Here is a 10,612-nt window from a genome sequence, read left to right as displayed (position 1 = left end):
ACTAGTTTCTCTGCATCACCCTGAGACAGGATGTTCCTGATTTTAGCAATATTACGAAGGTGAAAGAAGGCAGTCCTAGAAACCAGTTTTATATGTGCGTCAAATGATAAATTCTGGTCAAAAATAACTCCAAGGTTCCTCATTGTAGAAATAGAAGCCAAGGAAATACCATCTAGAGTATCTAGATAACTAGACAATTTCTCCCTGAAGCGCTCAGGTCCAGGTCATTACCACCACAACACTATCTTTGTACGTTACGTGCACTGTTTTAACGTGCTTGCTTTCAGCTTCGTGTTGTGGTAATATTTCATTCATAAGGGTAATTCGAGTTGATGTTAGTCATGACTTTACATTTCCCTAACAATTACAAATCAGATAATAAGAGCCAACTGACAGATTGAACAATGGCATGAAACAGGTCAGCAATTAAATTGATTAGTATGCTTCACTATGTATGTATTACAAGCAAATACATTTCATTTTGTACCCAAAAGCTGGTATTTCAGCTGAGCCATGAACAGATATTTCTCCAACATAATAGAACAGTGTAGCAGGAGGAATTGAAGCCCAAAGCTGCCTGGAAGATATGAAATTGATCTAAGATATTATGATATGCTTTGGTAACATAAAGGGCAGTAACATACACACAACCTAACTGAGGTAAATTACTCTATTGACAGAAGAAACATTCCCTTGAGAGAGGTTAACAACCATGAGTGATCTCCAAAGCAAATGGTTCCAACTTGAAGCTGCTGCATTAAGATGAACTGTAAATCTTGACAATCTGACATTTCCAGTGACTGGTGTGAGTGTGGCGCACAGCGTCGCCTTGTGTGATGGGTGTAGCTTTCTTACATCCAGATAGAAAAGGTCATCATCATTTATTAACAGGTAGATAAGGGCGGAAAGCTTGGCTACTCACTGTGTCCCTGCTCACATCAACTCCACTAAGCAGAAAATTAAAATGGAAATTTAGGCCCTGAAAGAGTCAAGGGTCTCATTGACCTGTACTGTGTGATTTATGGCAGGTGACTGCTTCACCTTCATGATGCCTGAACCACTGAGCTCATTCAGTGCTCCAACTCATAAGCATTATGTTCAAAATGCAGAGTCGGTGCTGCTCTTACTGATGTGAATAAAGTCCAATTCATTCATACAGAGCCAATTAAACAAATAAAAAGGTGCAAAGCAAACGAAACTTCACTTCCATTCAGTTCCCAAACCTGAGTGTGCACGAGGTGACTGTGGAGAGAAAAAGGAAGTAACCACCATTAGAACCAGGACCAGGAAGGGCAGCCATCTGCCTCAACCACCTGAGGTTTGAGGGGAAATTGGCTCCGTATGTATGAATTGGATTTGATTGGATTAAGATTAGATTTCAATGAATCGGACTGTATCTTTGAAGTGCCTTGAGATGACCTTTGTTGTCATTTGGTGCTTGATAAATAAAGTGAGTTGAATTGAAATCAGGTTTTGTAGTGGCGATGGAGAACAACACAGGACAGAAACTGGTACGGGTGGTGAAGCAGGTTCCACCTCACAGCAGATCAGTTGTTTCAGCTTCATCTGACATCGCATGAGTACCTGCTACCCTCACTAAGTATGAACAAGAGGAAATTAGGAAAATGAAAACCTTACAAACTAAAGACGAAAACGGCAGCTGAACAAAAAGATGCTGACTAATTGTGACTGTAGGGTTTGACTGAGAGGTGGAAGGAGGAAGCTTGACTAAAGACTTCACCTGGAGCTTGATTTTCACTTTGCTCAGCAGTAAGGTGACAGGCTCAGTGCAAAGGTGCACTGTTGAGGACAAAACAGTGAAAAAAATAGAAAAAAAGGGAAACAAACTGTTCAAAATGAACCTGCTGTAAATGAACAATTACATGACCACAAAGCTATAGGGCTCTAGCTCTGCTGCGTCTCAGGCCCAAGCTGTTCACGCCCCTCCTCCTACTGCAGGCTTTATACTCAAAGCCCCTCCTACATACATTCATACAACACAGACACATTTATACACAAAACATTTACACGACTATAAAATCACTCATAAAACTGTCATGATGGTGAAATATTCAGATTTCCTACATTTCTAAATTTTCCAAAACGGTATCTTGCTCCAACACCAGGAACACCCCCATGTAATGCCTTACTCATTGCAGTCCGTGCTGCTGCTCTGTAGAGGCACTGCGACACACCCAGAGATGGGCAGTGAAGCCTTGAAAGTCATTGAGGCTTTCTTTCTTTTGTACTGAAAATGAGTTGGAGCACTGAGGCTTCGCTGTGAGGAGGAACAGTGACACCTGATGGCAGGCTGGAATAACAGCAGCTGTTTCAGAATTTGAACAAAGCACAAACAAAAAACATCATTGGTTCAATCCTAAATGTGTGCAGTAAAGCTCATTAAAGCTGTGTGTTCATTGTTCATTCATTTGAAGTTATACACAAGCTTTAGCTATGTGGCTTCCTCATGTTTTGTGGGGGGAAGCCAGAGTAACTGCAGAGAACCCCCGCATAAACGGGGAGAACATCCACACTCCACACAGAAACAGCCAGCCGGGACTCAAACTGGGAACCCTCTTGCTGTGAGGTGACCACCTAACAACCACACCAGCGCGCAACCCATAAAAGTAAATATTAGCGATTAGACTTCACGCAAAGTAAAAGAAAAAACATAATTCAGGGCTGCACGGTGATGTGGTGGTTAGCACTGTGTATGTGTGGGTTCTCTCCACTACTCTCCCCGGGTACCCAAGGTGTGAGCGTGGATGGTTGTGTGTCTCTGTGTGGCCCTGGATGGACCTGTCCAGGTGTACCCTGCCTCTCACAGCTGGGATAGGCTCCAGCCCAAGATACAGGGTGGACAAACTGGGGACAATGCCTCAGATATTAGCTACAGTTGTATTAACAAACAGATAAAACAAGTATTAAAGGACAACTACACTGAGGGAGAACTAGTAAAGGCGTGCCTGAGGCGACTGTGGAAAGGAACGACTCCCTTTTAACAGGAAGAAACCTCTGGCAGAACCAGAACCAGGAAAGGTGGCCATCCGCCTCGACCAGCTGGGGTTTGAGAGGACAGAAAAGAGGGAAAAGAGGGGTAACAGATGAAGTCCCCAGCAATCTAAGCCGATAGCAGTTTAACTATGGGATGTTTCAGGATTACCTGAGCCATCCCTAACTATAAGCTTTATCAAAAAGGAAAGTTTTAAGCCTAATCATAAAAGTGGAAAGGGTGTCTGCTTCCCGGACATTTACTGGCAGCTTATTCCACAAGAGAGGGGCCTGATAACTGAAGGCTCTACCTCCCATTCTACTTTTAGAAACTCTGGGAACAACAAGTAAACCTGCAGTTTGGGAGCGAAGTGCTCTGTTAGGAAAATATCTTACAATGAGATCTTTAAGATATGATGGAGCTCGGTCATTAAGAGCTTTATATGTGAGGAGAAGAATCTTAAATTCTATTCTGAATTTAACAGGGAGCCAATGAAGAGAAGCTAAAACTGGAGAAACATGATCTCTCCTGTTAGTTCTCATCAGAACTCTGGCTGCAGCATTTTGGATCAGCTGGAGGCTTTTCAGAGAATATGTGGGACAGCCCAATAATAAGGAATTACAGTAGTCCAGTCCTGAAGTAACAAATGCATGAACTAGTTTCTCTGCATCACCCTGAGACAGGATGTTCCTGATTTTAGCAATATTACGAAGGTGAAAGAAACGCAGTCCTAGAAACCAGTTTTATATGTGCGTCAAATGATAAATTCTGGTCAAAAATAACTCCAAGGTTCCTCACTGTAGAACTAGAAGCCAAGGAAATACCATCTAGAGTAACTATATAACTAGACAATTTCTCCCTGAAGCGCTCAGGTCCAAAGAGAACAACTTCAGTTTTGTCTGAATTTAGAAGCAGACAGTTCTGAGTCATCCAGGTCTTTATGTCTTTAAGACAGGCTTGTAGTCTGACCAACCTATTGGTTTCATCTGGTTTCATAGACAGGTACAGCTGAGTATCATCAGCATAGCAATGGAAATTTATGCCATGCTGTCTGATAATGTTACCTAATGGAAGCATGTACAAAGTAAAAAGAATCAGTCCAAGCACAGAACCCTGAGGAACTCCATGACTTACTCTGGTGTGTGAGGAAGATTCTTCATTTACAAGAACAAACTGGAATCTATCAGATAAATATGACTTAAACCATCCTAATGCAGTTCCTTTAATCCCAATAACATGTTCAAGTCTCTGTAACAGAATGCTGTGATCGATCGTATCAAATGCAGCACTGAGATCCAACAGGTCAAGCACAGAAACAAGTCCGCTATCAGAGGCTAAGAGGAGATCATTGGTAACTTTCACCAGTGCCGTTTCTGTGCTATTATGCACTCTGAATCCTGACTGAAACTCTTCAAACAGATTATTTCTATGTAAATGATCACAAAGTTGAGCTGCAACTATTTTTTCAAGAACTTTAGAGAAAAAAGGGAGATTGGATATAGGTCGATAATTAGCCAACACTTCTGAATCAAGAGTAGGTTTTTTAAGATTAGGACTGGGTCTAAAATACAAGTTGATGGTTTAGAAGAGACTATTGCTGTTGTTAGCTCAGAAAGATCAACTGGGCAGAAGCCGTCTAAATACAAATCAGGTTCTAAAGATACTTCTAAAGCTGCTCTACTTGATGATACATCAGTGATAATAGTGGGAAGGATTCCATTAATCTTCTCTCTGATAGAAACAATTTTATTGATGAAGAATCTCATGAAATCATCACTGCTGAGAGTTAAAGGAATACATGGCTCAACAGAGCTCGGACTCTTTGTCAGCCTGGCTACAGTGTTGAAGAGAAACCTGGGATTATTCTTATTCTCTTCTATCAATGATGAATAATAAGCAGTTCTAGCTTTACGAAGGGCTTTCTTATACGTTATTAAACTATCTTTCCAGACTAATTGAGACTCTTCTAAATTAGAGGAACGCCACTGTCTCTCCAGCTTTCTTGCAGTCTGCTTTAAAGCAGCTGTGAATTATACCAAGGAGCCAACCTCTTCTGACTGATTACCTTCCTTTTCAGAGGGGCAACATTGTCCAGTGTTGTACGCATTGAAACTATAGTGCTGTCAACAAGAGAGTCAAGTTCTACTGGAGTAAAGTTTAGGTAGAAAGATATATATTCAAAGACTTGCTTACCAACAAGGCTGAGATGTTAGTAACAGTCACATCAAACCAAACTAACTCTGACATTAACTATGAGGCCCATTTAGTTTAAAATGTGTTCTTGCATGCGAGGGTAAACTACTGAGAGACAAACTACTGGATCTTACTGCAGCCAATGGTGAACCCAGTCCACATGTCCATATAATTCAGTTTTATCTGTAAATCACTACAAATGTCATCTCAAGGCACTTCAAACATATAAAACTGCTTGACATAAAACTGCTTGACGACAATCCTGTGACGACCGGAGTGACCTAGTTGTGACATAAGCCTTTGCGAGAGCATTCAAGTAGATGGGAGCCGTTCCATTAAGCACTTTGTAGCTAACATCAGTGACTTGAGTTTGATGCGGGCGGCTAAGGGCAGCCAGTGGAGTTCAATGAACAGAGGGGGGACGTGTTCTTTTAGGCTGATCGAAGACCAGACGCGCCGCCGCGTTCTGGACCATCTGCAGAGGTTTCACAGCACAGGCCGGGAGACCAGTTAGGAGAGCGTTGCAGTAGTCAAGGTGGGAGATGACCATGGCCTGCACCAGGAGTTGGGGGGCATGTTGGGTTAGGCATGGTCTGATCTTTCTTATGTTTAGCAATGTGAAGCGGCATGAACGAGCAACAGAGGTAACGTGATCTTTGAAGGTAAGTTGGTCATCAATCATGACACCCAAGTTTCTAGCAACCTTTGATGGAGCAAGAGATAGGGATTCAGTTTGGATGCAGATGCTGTGGTGTATGGTTGGTTTGGCTGGGAAGACCAGCAGTTCAGTTTTTGGGAGGTTAAGTTGGAGGTGATGGGCTTTCATCCATGTTGATATGTCAGAGACAGTCTGAGATTCGTGCTGAGACCGTGTGGTCGTCAGGTGGGAATGACAGATAGAGCTGGGTATCATCAGCATAACATTGGTATGAGAAGCCATGTGATCGGATGATCTGTCCTAATGAGTTGGTGTATATGGCAAAGAGAAGAGGTCCTAGTACTGAACCTTGGGGGACCCCTGTGGCGAGGTGGTGCGCTGCAGAAGTGTGACCAAGCCAGGATACTTTGAATGACCGACCAGTGAGGTATGATTCAAACCAGGAGTGTGTTCTCCCTGTGATGCCCAAGCTAGAGAGTATGGACCAAAGGATACTGTGGTTGACAGTGTCAAATGCAGCTGATAAGTCGAGCAGGATAAGAACTGAGTATATGATGTTAATTAAAAGAAAAACATTAGCCGAGCTAAGGAAACCAACGGATTGCACTGAAACTTCTCTTCGATCCAATACCCCTGTCCTGAGTGACAGTACTGATGAGGAGACCATGGAGAGAAATGAGATACAAACTAAATAAAATGTCTCAGTCCTAAGATATAACTTGTTTAGAAAAGGTGGTGATAATTTCAATATTCTTTAACATCTATTAATTCTACACAACATACATGAATTCGTAGCTGTATATAAACACAACTATTGTTACACATGTGGTTGTTGACAGATTTCTGAAGGTCTGATGAGCAGTTTTCATTCATCTCACTCCTTTTTAACTTTATCAGCTCAAACCCTACAGCTTGGAAATCATCTTATACTCTTTCCTCTTGTATATGGGAAGAAGGGATGGAGCTGGTTGAGGAAAAAGAAGAGAAAGTGTAAAAAGGGGTGTGTCTGGCTGCTCCCCAGTGATGCAGCGTGGACAGGTAATCCACAGGATATTCTGTCATGTTGCACAGGTGTTGGTGGCTGATATGACACAAAGTAATAGGCCTCTAAACGCTCCTGTGGAGGTGGTGGACAGGGCAGCTTAAGATAACGTCAGATAAACAGCAGCTGGCAGGTATCGTGTCAACAACAGTAAAAGTGCTGCTGCATTCACTAGATTTTAACCAACACCTCCATTTTGATACCTTCGCTTTCTCCAAGGGTTTCCACAGATGTGGTGTTTCAGGCTAAATGCTCCAATGAACACTGACCTGGTTCTGTTACATTTATACGTAATGCTACAGGGATCGTCTAATTGGTGAAATTTTTTACAATATGTGAAATTTTAGAGACCCCCAATCCAATTTCTTCAAAATTAGTAATTAATTTACAGTAAATTTTAGACATTTTTATTGTACTTTGTCAGTCTGGACCAATTCTAATACATTTATGTATCAATAGAGTTATTCATAACACAAAAACTGTATCACACAACCTCCCCAACATTTTGTACTCAGCTTTTCAGAAATCTTGTGGAAATAATTTGCAGTCAGCCAAACTTCACATCATAATTCAAACATGCTTGACAGAATGGCGCCGCCCTTGAGGCAGCAGCCTGCAACAGCAGCTCTGGACATACCGTTTCTCTCATTTCATCTTCTTCAGATTTTCTATGGAGCTTTGTTCTGTGAAAACACTTCACATCTTATTTTGTTTTGGATGCCATGCTGCTTGAATGATATCTGCTGGTCATTCTTACACTATTTACATCTGTTATGATGCATAACCATGTTAAGTTGTTAACCGCTTGGAGCAGCTAATTGAGCTTTTCAAAGCCCATGATCATCATGGGGAGTGTGACATCAAAATGGATGAACCTGGAGCCCTGATGAGGACACAGCAGGAATATCAGTAAGAGACCTGGCTGCAGGAACAACTCTAACAGCTCTCTGCTCAGCTTTAAGACTATCCGGGCAGACAGAGACTGCAGACAGAGCGCTAACAGTAAAGGAGGAGGATCACAGAGCTGGTTAACAACAGATGGTGGAATCCTGGACCTGGCTGCAGGAACAACTCTAACAGCTCTCTGCTCAGCTTTAAGACTATCCGGGCAGACAGAGACTGCAGACAGAGCGCTAACAGTAAAGGAGGAGGATCACAGAGCTGGTTAACAACAGATGGTGGAATCCTGGACCTGGCTGCAGGAACAGCTCTAACAGCTCTCTGCTCAGCTTTAAGACTATCCGGGCAGACAGAGACTGCAGACAGAGCGCTAACAGTAAAGGAGGAGGATCACAGAGCTGGTTAACAACAGATGGTGGAATCCTGGACCTGGCTGCAGGAACAACTCTAACAGCTCTCTGCTCAGCTTTAAGACTATCCGGGCAGACAGAGACTGCAGGCAGAGCGCTAACAGTAAAGGAGGAGGATCACAGAGCTGGTTAACAACAGATGGTGGAATCCTGGACCTGGCTGCAGGAACAACTCTAACAGCTCTCTGCTCAGCTTTAAGACTATCCGGGCAGACAGAGACTGCAGGCAGAGCGCTAACAGTAAAGGAGGAGGATCACAGAGCTGGTTAACAACAGATGGTGGAATCCTGGACCTGGCTGCAGGAACAACTCTAACAGCTCTCTGCTCAGCTTTAAGACTATCCGGGCAGACAGAGACTGCAGACAGAGCTGTAACAGTAAAGGAGGAGGATCACAGAGCTGGTTAACAACAGATGGTGGAATCCTGGACCTGGCTGCAGGAACAACTCTAACAGCTCTCTGCTCAGCTTTAAGACTATCCGGGCAGACAGAGACTGCAGACGGAGCGCTAACAGTAAAGGAGGAGGATCACAGAGCTGGTTAACAACAGATGGTGGAACCCTGGACCTGGCTGCAGGAACAACTCTAACAGCTCTCTGCTCAGCTTTAAGACTATCCGGGCAGACAGAGACTGCAGGCAGAGCGCTAACAGTAAAGGAGGAGGATCACAGAGCTGGTTAACAACAGATGGTGGAATCCTGGACCTGGCTGCAGGAACAACTCTAACAGCTCTCTGCTCAGCTTTAAGACTATCCGGGCAGACAGAGACTGCAGGCAGAGCGCTAACAGTAAAGGAGGAGGATCACAGAGCTGGTTAACAACAGATGGTGGAATCCTGGACCTGGCTGCAGGAACAACTCTAACAGCTCTCTGCTCAGCTTTAAGACTATCCGGGCAGACAGAGACTGCAGGCAGAGCGCTAACAGTAAAGGAGGAGGATCACAGAGCTGGTTAACAACAGATGGTGGAATCCTGGACCTGGCTGCAGGAACAACTCTAACAGCTCTCTGCTCAGCTTTAAGACTATCCGGGCAGACAGAGACTGCAGACAGAGCTGTAACAGTAAAGGAGGAGGATCACAGAGCTGGTTAACAACAGATGGTGGAATCCTGGACCTGGCTGCAGGAACAACTCTAACAGCTCTCTGCTCAGCTTTAAGACTATCCGGGCAGACAGAGACTGCAGACGGAGCGCTAACAGTAAAGGAGGAGGATCACAGAGCTGGTTAACAACAGATGGTGGAATCCTGGACATGTCACTGAGAAGGACCCCAGATGTTGAACTGCTGGTTGTGAGTGTGTAATGGTTGAGTGGTAATAGGGCTCAAACGTAACTAACAGAGGAGGGGAGAACAAAAAGGTTTATTGGTGCGGGTAGGCAGCAGGTGAGGAGGTCCCAGTACTGGGGAGTCTAAGTTAATTAATCCAGACACAGAATGGTTTAGAAAGTACAGGAGTCCAATTCCACACTGAAGAGAGAAAACTCAATTCATTAATGAGTTCAGGGAGCAAGCAAGAATCAATATCCAGGTCCAATCCAAGGTCAGGTCCAAAGTTTCCAGAAAAATCCAAACATGCAATCCAAGAGATATAATCCAAAAGACGAAATCTGAGAGGCTGAAAAAGGTCAAGGCAGTGCAGACAGGTCAGAAAAGTTACAGAGCCGATTAGGGCTTGGAGCAGAGATCAGGGTCAAAAACAGGTACAATGTAACACTAGATAATAAGACAGAGGTTAACGTTTGAGAGAGGTAACTCGCAAGAAATTGGCACAATCTGGCAACAGGCAAGAGCTGTAGACCTGTATATGAAGGGGAGAGGACAGGTGAGAACGATTAGTGTTGATTGCCAGAAAGGAGGTCGGCACAGGAAGGGAGCTGGAAACCATGACAGTGAGTTTCTGTCCAAGTTGTCTCCTGAGAGAGTTCACCTGAGTTACCTGCTGACGCCGTGTATGACATCATCAGCTAAGCTGTTGCTAAGCTACAGAAACAACACCCCAACCCACTGATGGAGAGCTCTGAAGGTTTCTACCACGCCTTCTTCTCTGCTACACTTCAGCTTTCTACATGTTTGTCAGCTGATTCATATTTTGATTTATCTCATTTAAGACATTTTCATGTGAGCAACCTGTGTTGTTGTGGCAGTGATTGCTCACATATTTCCTGTGTACGAAGCCTGTTACTGGATGACAAACCAGAAAAACGGTGCCATCGACCCATTCCCCGCTCTGCACATTTGCCACTGTACACTGTCAAAGACACATTAAAGATGTGGTTAATTTCCGACCCCATGACTCTACATCCGATCCAATCTGGCCCTATATTCCCCCTACCTGTCCTGTATCTATAAATTTTGAATGAAAGCACATTCATCTCAAAGCACAAAGTCAGACAAATAGCTGGAGTAGTTTTTTTAT

Source organism: Leuresthes tenuis, unplaced genomic scaffold, assembly GCF_036924035.1.
Source record: "Leuresthes tenuis unplaced genomic scaffold, fLeuTen1.0.hap1 SCAF_1, whole genome shotgun sequence".
Classification (NCBI taxonomy): domain Eukaryota; kingdom Metazoa; phylum Chordata; class Actinopteri; order Atheriniformes; family Atherinopsidae; genus Leuresthes; species Leuresthes tenuis.
The sequence above is the reverse complement of the archived record's forward strand: the minus strand, read 5'-3'. Positions refer to the sequence as shown.